Source organism: Mauremys reevesii, linkage group 6 (genome assembly GCF_016161935.1).
Source record: "Mauremys reevesii isolate NIE-2019 linkage group 6, ASM1616193v1, whole genome shotgun sequence".
In the NCBI taxonomy this organism is placed as follows: Eukaryota; Metazoa; Chordata; order Testudines; family Geoemydidae; genus Mauremys; species Mauremys reevesii.
In genome coordinates this window covers 114,389,572-114,402,360 of record NC_052628.1, presented here as the reverse complement: position 1 = coordinate 114,402,360, position 12,789 = coordinate 114,389,572, and the positions used below count along the sequence as shown (strand labels likewise).

The 12,789-nt window shown below is 46.9% G+C and overlaps 1 long non-coding RNA gene across 1 annotated transcript in view; it reads left to right on the top strand.

The window, feature by feature from the left end:
- The window catches only part of LOC120407533, a 40,100-nt gene that overhangs the window by 6,122 nt on the left and 21,189 nt on the right, over window positions 1–12,789 (top strand). The window contains exon 2 of the long non-coding RNA XR_005600091.1: window positions 5,363–5,463. This is a non-coding gene — a long non-coding RNA (uncharacterized LOC120407533). The remainder of the gene's footprint in view (window positions 1–5,362; window positions 5,464–12,789) is intronic.

Here is a 12,789-nt window from a genome sequence, read left to right as displayed (position 1 = left end):
AATTCATCCCTGGGCCAAGGGTTAGCACAAAACCTGTGCACCACTTAAGGACTGTTTTGAGGGTTTACGTGGGACTTGAAGTGGTGCATAGACCTTGTGCTGGGTCTTTCCACAGGGGTGAATTCTACCCTCCTCTCTTCACTGGAATAGAGCAGACTGAGTCTCCAGCTCACCCCTCCATGGCAGGACCAGATATGGACCCAGGGCCTCCCACTTTCCAGGAGCAGGACCCAACTCCCTCCGCCCCCAAAGATAAAATGTAATAAAACAATCTCCCCCCTTCAAAATTTTATTTAAAAAGTAAAGAGAATTTCACTGGCCTCTCTCACTCCCTCATAGTGGCAATGCATGTGTTACGGTCTGAAGTATGGATATCTTCAGGGTCCAATCAAGCCTTGAGATCCTTTCTCCCTCCACCTACCACTACCACCCAGTGCACCTCAATTAACACCACAGCACAATTCTCACCTGGTGAGGAAATACTTTTTCCACACAACACGTAATTCTGCTGTGGAACTCATTGCTGCAGGATGTTGTTGAAGCCAAAACTTAGTGAGATTCAAAAAGGCATTGGCTAGAGCTATGGATAACAAGAACACCCAAGGTTACGATTGTTAATGCTAATGTAAATTCTGGAAGGGATATTAAACCTCATGCTTCAGGCTTTACACCAATCTCTAACTATCAGGGATCAGAATAAAACCTAGTGTGGGGCCAGATTATCCCACATCTGCCTAATGAGAGGTTTCTTGCATCTTCCTCTGCAGCATCTGGTGCTGGCCAGGGTCAGAGACAGGAGACTGGATGGACCTTGGGTCTGATCCAGACCAGCAATTCCTATGTTCCTATGTTCAAAGGAGAAGCAAGTAAGGGGCTACTGCACCCACTTTGCTCCACAGCCCCAGGGCTTGTGGGTTGCTATCTGGGAGGCTTGGTCAGCCTCTCACCATGTACACTGCAGCATGTGTTAAGCTGGGATGGAAGATGCTCCTTCTTAAAGGAATGTCAGCTTGTTCACTAAGAGTCTGATCCATGGTCCACTGAAGTGAATGGGAGTCCTTCCACTGACTTCAATGAGCTTTGGATCAAGCCCAAACACATTTTCCCCAGGAGCACCCTGTGCTATTCTGTCCTACAGCAGCAGGATGTCTGAGAATTTACTGGCAGCTTGCACCCCCCACACACAGCCCCCCGTGTTCCCTCCAGACACCTTGGGCAGGATTTAAACGTTGGCATTTACGACTGTTGGGTCCATTCAACGTTCCTTCTTTTCCATTTTTTTAAAGCGCTATTATTTAGGAGCCGCTGCTGGGTGCTGAGGCAGTCTATACTTTCCATCTGCTGGGGGACACCAGCTCTTTGACTGAAGAAGGGCCACAATGCAGCAGCACTGGGGTAGTTTCCCACGCTTGGGTGGGAAGCAGGGATGCTGCACAGGCCCGGGGCCTTGGAGATAAACTCCACCGCAGCTCTCTGGGGGAGCATGGACAATGGGGAGATTAAGCAAGAAGAGGGGCAGGAACATAGCCACTGGGCTCTACTGGTGGCTCTGTTAGCGAAAACACTGTCCCCTACCCCACAGAGGACACAGTGTGGGCGGGGGCTGCTATAGGGCCAGCCTTAGGGAAAATGGTGCCCTGGGTGAACTTGTATTTTGGTACCCCTGGCCCCTGTGGGTGCAGCACCACCCCTTTGCCCTGGGCCCCTGTGGGCTTCTCATTCCTCTTTTGCCCCAACCCCTGCACTCCCCTCCTGCAACCCTGCCCCCTAACCCCTGAACTGAGCTCCCTTTGCCACTAACCCCTGCACTCCCCCCTTAACCCCTGCATCCCTCCTCCCCCCATCTATGTACCCCCCTCCTGAGCCCTCCTGCCCCTCTCCTGCACCCCAACCCCTGCACCTCCCTCCTGCCCCCTAACCCATGTACCCCCTTCTGCCCCCAACCCATACACCCCCTCCTGAGCCCCCAAGTCCTGCACCTCCCTCCTGTCCCTCTCCTGCACCCCAATCCCTGCACCTTCCTCCTGCCCCTCTACCCATGTACCCCCTCCTGAGTTCCCAGTCCTGCACCTCCCTCCTGCCCCCTCAACTCTTGCACCTCCCTCCTGCCCCCAACCCATGCACCGCTTCCTGAGCCCCCAAGTCCTGCACCACCTTCCTGCCCCCTCCTGCCCCCAACCCCTGCACCTCTCTCCTGCATCCCCAAGCCGTGAACCCCCTCCTGAGCCCATGTGGGGAGACTGACCAGCAGTGCTGCTCGCTCCCCCACGCCCCCAGAACACTGCTCCTCCCCGCAGTCCTAGGGGACAGTGATGGGGGAGCGAGGAGCGACATCAGGGCTCCCTGCACCCAGGTCACTTTCCCCACCTGGGCTGTGTAAGGGGAGGGCAGGGCAGCAGCTCCTGATGCTCACTTCACAGCCCAGCCCAGCCTAGGTGGGGAAAATGACCTGGATGCACGGAGCATTTGGTGTTGCTCCTCGCTCTGCCCCCTCCCAGCCCCTGAGTGGGGTGCAGAGGAATGTGGGGGGGGGGAGCAGTATCTGTCACCAAGTGTCACCGCTCCCGCCCCATGTTCCTCCACCGGGAAGAAGCAGGGAAAAATCTGGGTTCCTCTCCAAGTGGCGTGCCCCAGAGAGCAGTTTCTGACACTACACTAGAACCTCACACCTCTGTCCTGCCGCAGGGCGCCCCCTTGACCACCGGGCACCCTGGGCAGCCACTGCGTTGGCTCATGCCTAAGACCGGCCCTTCCAGCAGCTGTTTGCTCTGACTTTGCACTGGATGTCAATTTCACCTAAATACGTCCTACTGCCTAGAGCTGGTGTGACTTCTCTGGCCTAATGATCATAGGAAGTTTCAGTGAACTACTGAGACTCCCTGTGGTATCTTGAAACTAACTCAATTTTATGTAATAGAACAAATTTCCTTATTCATGCGAATGTACAATTACTGTGTATTACGGGCAAGGGTGAAATGGCTTAGAAGGAAACAAGTAAGCATTTGGTCTAGACACAGGGGCGGCTCTAGACCAAATTTTGCTGCCCCAAGCACGGCAGGCAGGCTGCCTTCGGCGGCTTGCCTGCGGGAGGTCCCCGGTCCCGCGGATTCAGCAGCACACCTGCGGGAGGTCCGCCGAAGCTGCGGGACCAGCGGACCCTCCGCAGGCATGCCGCCAAAGGCAACCTGCCTGCTGCCCTTGTGGCGACTGGCAGAGTGCCCCCCATGGCTTGCCACCCCAGGGCACGCACTTGGCGTGCTGGTGCCAGGAGCCACCCCTGTCTAGACATGCAAAATTCTAAAAATAACCAGCCACAATATTTCTGAGCCCCTGGTTCTACTTCACATTTACACCTCACTGCTCTATTTGAAGTGCTTTGCAAACTCAGGGTCAGATATGGCCACCCTTAATCATGTACTTTAATCTGCAGGTGTTTCCACTGACGAAAATGGGATTGCTTACAGAGTAAGCTACATCCTGAAAGTGGAACAGTAAACTGACTGTCATTGGGCGATATTGCTGAGAACAGAATGAAGCAATGGGCTTTCTCAACAGGCAACAAAACCCCAAAGCTGTCTGGCCAGATTCAGGCATTTGACCACTGACTTACACACAGGTGGCAGTGTGCTTAAGGTAGCTCCAGAAATGATTGTCCACAGTGCCTCCCATGGCTCCCCAGTGAACAGGGACCTGGTGCAGGTTCCCCCAGGGGTGGAGCAGAAAAAAGTGGGATGGGATCATAGCATGGAACCAAACTGCAGAAGCTCTGATTCTAACTTAGCTGTTGCTCAGTGAGTCTAGGAATGGGGGTTGCAATGCAGAAAGCTTGCATTCTCTCTGGGGACCCAGACAGGTCTGCGCCCAGGGCGCTGTTTGGATTGGACACATGGTATGGATCTCCTCCCTAACTGGAAGAGTGTAACTATTAGAAACAAGTTTCCAGTGTGATTCTTAGCTACACATTTGAAACTTGTGTCCACAGTAATTCAATCATATTTGAATACAATTTGCTGATTGGCTCATAAACCTGCTCACTAAAATATTAACGGACAGCAAACGGGAAAGGGATGTGAACAGTCAAAGAAAATTTGGTTCATTTTCTCCAATGCAGCTATGTCATATTATATCAGCTAAGGATCTGGCCCAAAATTTAAAAAAAAATTGATATGAAAAAAGCATTCCCAAGCCATGCACCTAGAGCAGAGGCTCTCAAACTGTGGTCTGTGGACCGCCAGTGGTCTGCGAGCTCCATTCAGGTGGTCTGCGGAAAGTTCCCTCTAAGGTGCATGCCTGGGCGACTGCAAACAAGAGAATGAAGGCCCACCCACCTAATTAGTGAAGTCGCACAGGCATGGCTCCACTAATTAGGTGCCTGGCCTCTGAGAAGACGTACATGTAAGGTGAAGTAGTGGCCTTGGGGGGAATAGGAGGTAGGTGGGAGGGCGCAGTGGGGTGAGGAGTGGGGGAATTTGGGACGTGCAGGGCTGCGGTGGCCAGAGAAAGAGGCGACTTTCCCCAGCTTCAGGGACGAGGCTGCCTGGGAGAGACCCCAGTCCTTCCCAGCCCCAGCTCAGGGGGCTGTCGCGGCATGGGAGAGAGGGCACATACATCCTGTTAGAAAGGTAAGACTACCGATATTAAAATATGAGTTGTGTGCTTTTATTTGCAGAACAAAAAAAAAGTTATTTTTATTTTAATATAGCGCTTTTATCCAAAGCGCTTTACGCTAGTTAGCTAATGGTACAAACAACATTTAGAAAGATCATGAAGTGGTCCGCCACGACCCTCAACAATTTTCAAGTGGTCCGTGAAAAAAAAAGTTTGAGAACCACTGCCCCAGAGCATCCCTTTGAAATTTTCTGGTTTCATCCTCTCAAGTTTTAAAAAAGCTTCAGTAGATATGCTCTATGGATACATTTAAAGCACAGCAGATCCATAACCTGCTTTTGAGCTCCCACTGATGTCAGTATCTGAACTGCAGGAACTGGTCCTCATCTTTATCTAGCACTGATCATTATGGCTTTTCTGTGATCCCTTCCCACTTCAGCTATATTAATAATTATAAATCAATTTCCCATACAAATGTAATTGAACAATGACCTTTCACTTAACAGATCACGTCATTTCCTTATTGACAGTGAACACTTCCAGCTTTTCATGTATGAATTTCATTTATTTGTAGTTTTTGTGGACTATAAGGAAACTAATTCCCAAGTCCATACAATAACCAATATTTGATAAATGTGATCTACTAAAATTTTCTTTATTGCAACAAATATGCTAATAGTATACAAATCTTCTGGGTTCGTTGTAATTATTATGTATTTTGAGTCTACTCAAAACTGTATCACACACTTTGCAGAACAAGTCAGACTGCTCCATGCCTCAAAGAACTTCCAGGCTAGATTTTAGATATGGCACAACATGGGAGGACAACAAAGAAAAGGAGTCTTAAAGGGAGAGGTAGGATATAGATTATTACAAAAGTATTATTTTTTTATATTACATTAGTGCTTAGAGGCCCCAATAGAGTATCCGGTTTGCTAAATACTCTGGAAACATATAGGAAATACCCAGTTATGCAGATACCTACACTGAATATCTTGATAATTCTAGTTCCAGGAATTCCTGTAGTCCCTTAAATATGATTATTGACATTTCACTCCATATTCTTGATGAAAATATGCGTATGATATTAATATGACATAACTGATGCAAGATGGGTCTTGTAAGGTATCATTGGAAAGGTTATGATTTACTTAATGTGATTATCCAATTTGTATGCATGTATCATTTCTATATCTAAAGTTAGAAATATGGACTATGTAACAATTACAACTGGGTGTGTATTGGGAAGACACCTACCAGAGGACAGGCTATCAAATTTAATGAGCCATCGGGAAAGAACAACAAAACCATGAAGATACTAATCTCTCTCCCTCCTGAGGCATCCGGGGACATAGCTGTGAAACTACTAGGTCCACCTTACGTAAATCCTATTTAAGGGTGGGGAGGAAGGCAAACGTGACTCCTCCTCTCTGTGCCTTGTTTGCCCAAGAAGTAAGACTGCTAAAGCCACCTGAAGGGAAGGCCCTACCTATGTGTGTGCTGCAAGAGGCCGGAGAGCCTAATCCAGCAAAGCAGGGAGGGGGAGCCCAGGCTGATTGAGCAGGGGAGGCTCAGTTAAACCCCAGCACATCCGGTGACACCCCAAAGGGCCCAATCCCATCATAATTATTATTTGTTAAGAGCTGAGGATGTGCTCAGCATCACACGAAGACACACCCAAAGGTAGTCTGTGCCCCAAGGTACTTACAATATAAAATCAAACTTCCGTCCTTTCCAACACATCAGTAGTGTAGGGTTGTTTTATTTCAGCACATGTGGTATGATTAGACAATTCAGCAAACAACTAATACATGTAGGTCTCCTTCTTAAGAAAACAACTTTATTCTTCACTCACTGTCCATTTGGATTAGATACATCATTGCTTTTTTATTTTCTTCTTCTTCTTATAAAAAAAAAAACCTCAAGGGACTGCATCCTCATTTGCACTTCCTAACAGTTGAAAATCTCCCATTGACTTTGATAGGCTTTGAATCAGGTCGCTATTGCATTATTGCCAGCTTTTTGGGTTTTGTATTTTGTTTAGATTGTTGAAACACAAGTTTCTGGGTACATGAAATGTAAAATTCTGTAACAGTAGATGTAGGGTGACTTCCCGGTTCTGGCTCTCCATTGGGTATTCTAACAATGCATTTCGTTGTCAGAGCTGTCCCTCAGACTTTCCAAGAAAGCTTCTAAGGTTCACATCTTCAGGCACCAGTGAACTGTACATTATTTGAAAGAAATGGATATTTAGAACCTTTTAGTTTTTGCTAGTAACCTACGGATTGTTGTCAGCTTAGCTTTTCCCTGCTTACTCACACCATTTTTATCCTATGGAGTGCTTATGATCTTTTAAGTCTTTTCTTCTGTGTTTCCAATGCATGTTATTCTTTGCTGTCTCTTTGAACATGCCCATTTCTCTGAAAGCCAACTTTTCATTGCCGTCTTTGACCACTTGAGTTCTGCCTATTGTACCAGCAACGGAGACCAAAATGTATCTCCAGTGCTGCCCCATGTATTTGGCAGAGCGCATTGTCTTTGAGGTCTCACTTGAAAAACAGCAGCTAAAAGACCACTGCCATGCAAAGGTTGAACTTGTATTCAAAAGCAAAAGGGCAAACAGAAGAACACATATCATTAAGTGGCAATGTAATTTCTTCCCAAGAGTCATCCTTTGTGAATTGATGCTAATAACAATCATCCTCTTCTGTACCTCACACTGTATGTTATGTATTGATCCAGGTTTTGGTTGGACCACCTAAGAAACTTTTGATGTTCTCTACAGCAATCATCTCTCCCTAAAAATTTCACTCTTCCTAGTGTCTTTGTGCTCTTTTCTGTTACCTTCTTCGTGAAGCTCATTCCCATACATTTATTGGTTCCAGGATGCAGAACGAGATCCTTTCATCTTGGAAGTGACTTCCCATTCTGTCTCCTCAGGCTGATACTGCCCCAAAACTAATTGTTACTTGCCAATTCTGGTTGAGCACACTGCAAATCCATCTCCTCGGTCACCATGCTACCTTACAGCCATGATCACAGGTTCAATGCTCACCTTGAGGCTGAAGGAGCTCTATCACAGGGCCAATGGACATCAGTAAGCTTGATCAAAGAAAGAAGGTGGGGAGTCCTATATTAAAGTGTGGGACTTCAGGGTCTATCAGTTCCTCAGTGGGAGAGAAATTCACAAAAGAGATTTTGCATAATCCTCCTAGTCTGTTCAATTTACACCCTGCATGGGATTTGGAGGGAGGACTACAGGTATAGAGGGGAGGGGGGGGCGGCGGCGGCCACCGGCCCCGGCCTCCCCTCCCCCAGGGAGGGGAGGAGGAGGGCGGAAAAACCCTAAGTGCGGGGGAACAACTAATAAAGAACAGACAGGGGACAGGAGTGAGGTCAAAGGGTCATAAGGAGGGAGCCTGATGGGGACACCGAGCAGAGAACCCCGGTTGCAGGAGGGAAGAGTTCGGAAGCAGCATCAGAAAGTCAGTCTGTATGCACATAGCTAGAACGCTAGCTGCTCTTGCATAATCTCTGCAAATCGCTCTCATATTAAAGAGCCAATTTTGTTTTACAAGCATGGAGTCCTTTAATGTTATTACCCAACACATGGTGCATGAAACACACGCTATGCAGACAAGCCCTGCTTATCTTGAACAGAGACAGCATAAACAGCAGCAAAGCTCCACAGAACCAATTCCACCTTCAGGGTTCTAACTACAACACTTGTGTTCCAGTCCTTTTACCTACACCTTTCTTGTCTAAACCTGTATCTAGTTTCTAGCACTCAATCCCGGAAACTCCTCTGCTCACTTCCCACCACTGTCTGGATCCTTTTGTTCCTGTTACTGTTCATAGCTTGGTCCTGATCTTGCCAGGGATTTCCCCAGTCATTTTGCCTGGCAAGAAAAAGAAGCATGGACGCCGGCCAAAATAGGCAATACTGTTCTCATCCTCCACCCTAATCCTCCTCAACCTCTCTGCCATTTTCAGTACTCTTGATCATTTCCCCCTCCTAGACAGCCTGTCCTCCCTTTATTAGTTACTTGACCACACTGAGTACGCAGTGTATTACACAATAAAAAGAGACTGCTGAGTATGCATCAGTGTTACTTAGCACTTACATTGCAGTTGCACTCAGAGGCCCAAGTCAGAATCTGGACCACACTGTGTTGTACAAACATACAGGCCTTGCTGATTTAAGAAGACAATCAACATGCAGAGGATGTGGGGGAGAGGGAAGAGAAGACGGGTAAAATATATACAATCTTTACATACATATGTACATTTTCATTATCATTATTATAACTAGATAAAGCAAGTGTCAATTATCTCCAACTGCCCCTCAACCAAACCATCATTTGTAAGCTGATTTCTTATAAGCATCCCTGCAGAAGTGGGTCTTGAAGAGGGATTTGAAGGAGACGAGAATAGTAACCTTACAGCTCACTTCTGGGCAATGGGGAATAAGACACAGAGGTGGTCATGTGACAAGCTAACAGGGAGATACTGCTGGCATTGTTGGTGGTTTGGTCTCCAGCTCTGTATGTGGAGCCTGGACCTGAAAGCTAAGAGGAGGTTTGATAAACTCGCCCCATAGAAATCTGAAATATCTCACTGTGGCGCTTCGCTCCATATTCTTTATGAAAATATGCTTATGATATGAATATGACATAACTGAGATGTACTTTACATAAGATGGGTTTTGTAAGGTATCATTGGAAAGGTTATAATTTACTGAATGTGATTATCCAGTGTGTATGCCTGTATCATTTCTGTAGCTGAAGTTAGGAATATTGACTCTGTATCTGTATTTCAACTATGCTACTTTGGGTGACCCCCGCTTGCTAACACTTAATGTACAACAATGAAAAAGCCGGACAGTGCTTATGGCTCATCAGCAAGAGACAATGGACTGTAAAAGAGCTTAGTCTTCCTGTGAACATGTGGGTCAGCCTGTGAAGAATGACTACAGGGGCCCTACGGGGGCAGGTGACCATGTCACCTGATACTGGAACCCATCTTGAATTCTGTACTTTTCCACGAGAAGCTGGGGGGGGGATGGAGGGGTCAAACTAGGAAACAGAGGACTCCCGCCTTATGCAGATCCTATTTAAGGGCGGGGGGTGAGGTAATACAGGTCGTCAGTTCTCCCCGGCTACCCCCACCCAAGATGACTGCTGGAAACAACTAAGACTGAACTGTGGGAAAGAACTGGACCCAGGCTGGAAGAGCATCTGGCCTGTGAAGATTATTAGAACCACATTTAGGGTGAGAAGTTACATGTAACCAGTTTTTTTAGTGTATTAAGCTTAGTTTGCATGCTCTGTTTTATTCTCTTAGTAATCTGCCTTGTTCTGTCTGCTACTTCCTTAACTACTTAAAATTATAGTTATAGTTAATATATTTATTTCTGATTTACAATATAACCCAGTTTATGTGATTTCTAACTGGTGGGGGGGAGGGGGAAGAAGTGTGCATACCCTCCTCCACATTAAGGGAAGAAGTGAATTTCATATAATTTTGGGTTTGTACTCCAAGCGAGGGTGGCCATCTGGGTGCTGTGGCAAGCCCCTTAAGCTGAGTCTTCCCAGAATGGATCTCTGTCGATCTGTGCAGCTGGGTGTGGCCCTGCCTGTGTGCTTGGCTGGAAAAGGCTGAGGAGCCTACCCCAGCAAGACCAGGTAAAAGGGGGCCCAGGCTGGCAGAACAGTCTGACTCAGTGGCATCCCAGCACATCAGGAGACATCCCAGAGGGTCCCGCCCGTCACACCCATGAATACTAAAATGCCAGTGGAACTATTTGCAATAGTAAGTGCTACTTAGGCTGAGTATATGCTTCAGATGGGCCCTTAGTCTATAAACGGGAAATTTCAAAGAGTGGGAAGATAACATGATTTCAGCAAGATCCCTCACAAGTGAATAAGTGCTACTGACCATGAGCTAAAGTCTGGCTCTGTGCATATAGGAAGTGCCTTGTGTTACTGTAACCTGCAAATTTGCATAAGCAGAAAGCCAGATTTGCAATCGTTCTATTTGTGCCAGATACATCCTGTGATGATATAGCAAGTTTTTCAGTCATATACATAATGTTTCTCCACACGCAGGTTTGTCAGGCAAAAGGACTTGTTCATAATCCTTTCAACATCCAGCCATAAATGTTTTAAAACTTGAATAGAAAAAGAGAAACAAAAATCTAAAATATGCTAAAGGCTAAGCACTGCTTTCAACAGGGGCATTCTCTCAAAGCCTAATCCAAAGCCCAGCACAGTCAATGGAAAAACTCCCATAGACTTCAATGGACTGTGGTTCAGGGCCCTAGATCTGTGCAACCCTGTAGCACTGCATGCCATCCTATTGATGTATCGTCCTTACTGTGTAGATGAGCTAAGGCCTTGTTTTTCAGTGACAACTGCTCCTCAGAGCAGCAGTGCAAGAAATGAAATGACTTTACTTGAGGATGACATCTGATGAGGAAATTACAACACTAACTAGACCTAGAGGAGATGTTGTCAAGTTATTTGGGCTTCCTGAAATTGCCTCTTTCTGCAACATTTCAGGCGCAAATGGTTATTGTGTGTGTGAAAATTGCCAGAAAGACAAAAAGCCACCTTTACTTGAAATTTGGTACCCACAAAGTACCAAGCGAATTGGTACTTTTCTTTGACATTTTTCGAAGTGTATTGTAGGCAAGGACAGAGGAAGGCTACAACTGCTGCCCTGCACTCCACCTTCTCTTTGTATAAGCTTCCTCTCCCAAAGCTGATCCCGGACTGTCCCCACAATACATACTCCCACACACAGAGTCAATGGTTCCATAGGGTATCCAAATCATTACTAATTCTTACAACCACTAAACTGCACAGAGACACGACACACAGGAGAGATGACGATCCTTAAAATTTTCTATGAAAGGGCTCATCTACACTTAAGATGCTAGAGAGGCAGTAGCTAGGTCAATGGAAGAATTCTTCCGTTGACCTTGCACTGTCTACATGGGGAATAAGCCCAGCTCAACTTTCACACCCTCTGACTGATGTTGTTAAGCCAACCTAATTTTCTAGTGTAGACCAAGCCCCAGAGAAGAAACAGAGAGACCTCTAGGCTTATCCTCTGTTTTAATTCCCATTGAAGTCAGTGGAAGCTGGATCGGGCCTTACATGAGTAAACAAAGCATTACTGAACCTCAGCCATGTAGTCCTATGCTGCGCTGGACACATGGCCTCGGTACTCCTGGTGGGGTAAACAGGGCAGGTACTCCTCATAGGCACTTATACTACGACTGGATACAGTCTTCCCCAGCTTAACTGTGAATCCCAAAGTGAAATAACAATGGCCTATTCTTACTGACTAATAACAGTTATAATGATATTAACTCATTTTTAAAATAGCCAGCCAAGACACTCTGGCTCTTGTGACATACATTTAAACTCCTGCTTAAAATCCAGGGGTGAGATTCTGAGCCTCAGGGATAGCCCAGAACTTGCAGCCCTGGGAGATGGGGAAGTCTGGTGGTTTTAAAGCTTGGGCAGCTCCGAGGGCCTAGACAATCCTGGGGGTTTATATAAGTGACAGCAGCCTCCCTGGGCTGCCCTATGGGCCACAGTACTGGATGCTGGAGTCCCAAAACTGCCCTCCCGTCACTGGCCCGGCCCACACCATGACAGCTTGTGAGAGGGTCCTTGGAGAGGCCCTTTTAGAGCCCCTGTAGAGTGACAATCTCATCCCAGAGAGATAAAAGGACAGGAGGGGTCCCAGTACAACCAGATGATAAAATGGAGGGGGGAGTACAATAAACATACAGAGAGCAGAGGTCATAATAATTAATAAAAAGCAGCTTTGGAAAGCCTGAGGTGCTTTTGAAAGCAGAGAGATGCTGGTTTGGCTGGCTGGCTCAATCCACTCTATAAACCTCCCTTAACCTTATGGTCCAAGCACACAGGCAGGCCGAGCTCCAGTGCCTCCGTTCCTGGCTCACCTCAGAATGCTGATAGCACACTGATATTAGAGAGCCAGCATGGGTAGACCATAGTGAGAGCACCACTACTCCTAAGCTGTGGCAGTGGCCAGAATAAACAGGATGACTGTGTCACAGGGGAAAAAAAACGAGGAAAATTTGTTGGAAACCTTGACCACTGTTTGCTGCATGGATCAGAAGGCACTGGCATGCAGGCATTTTTA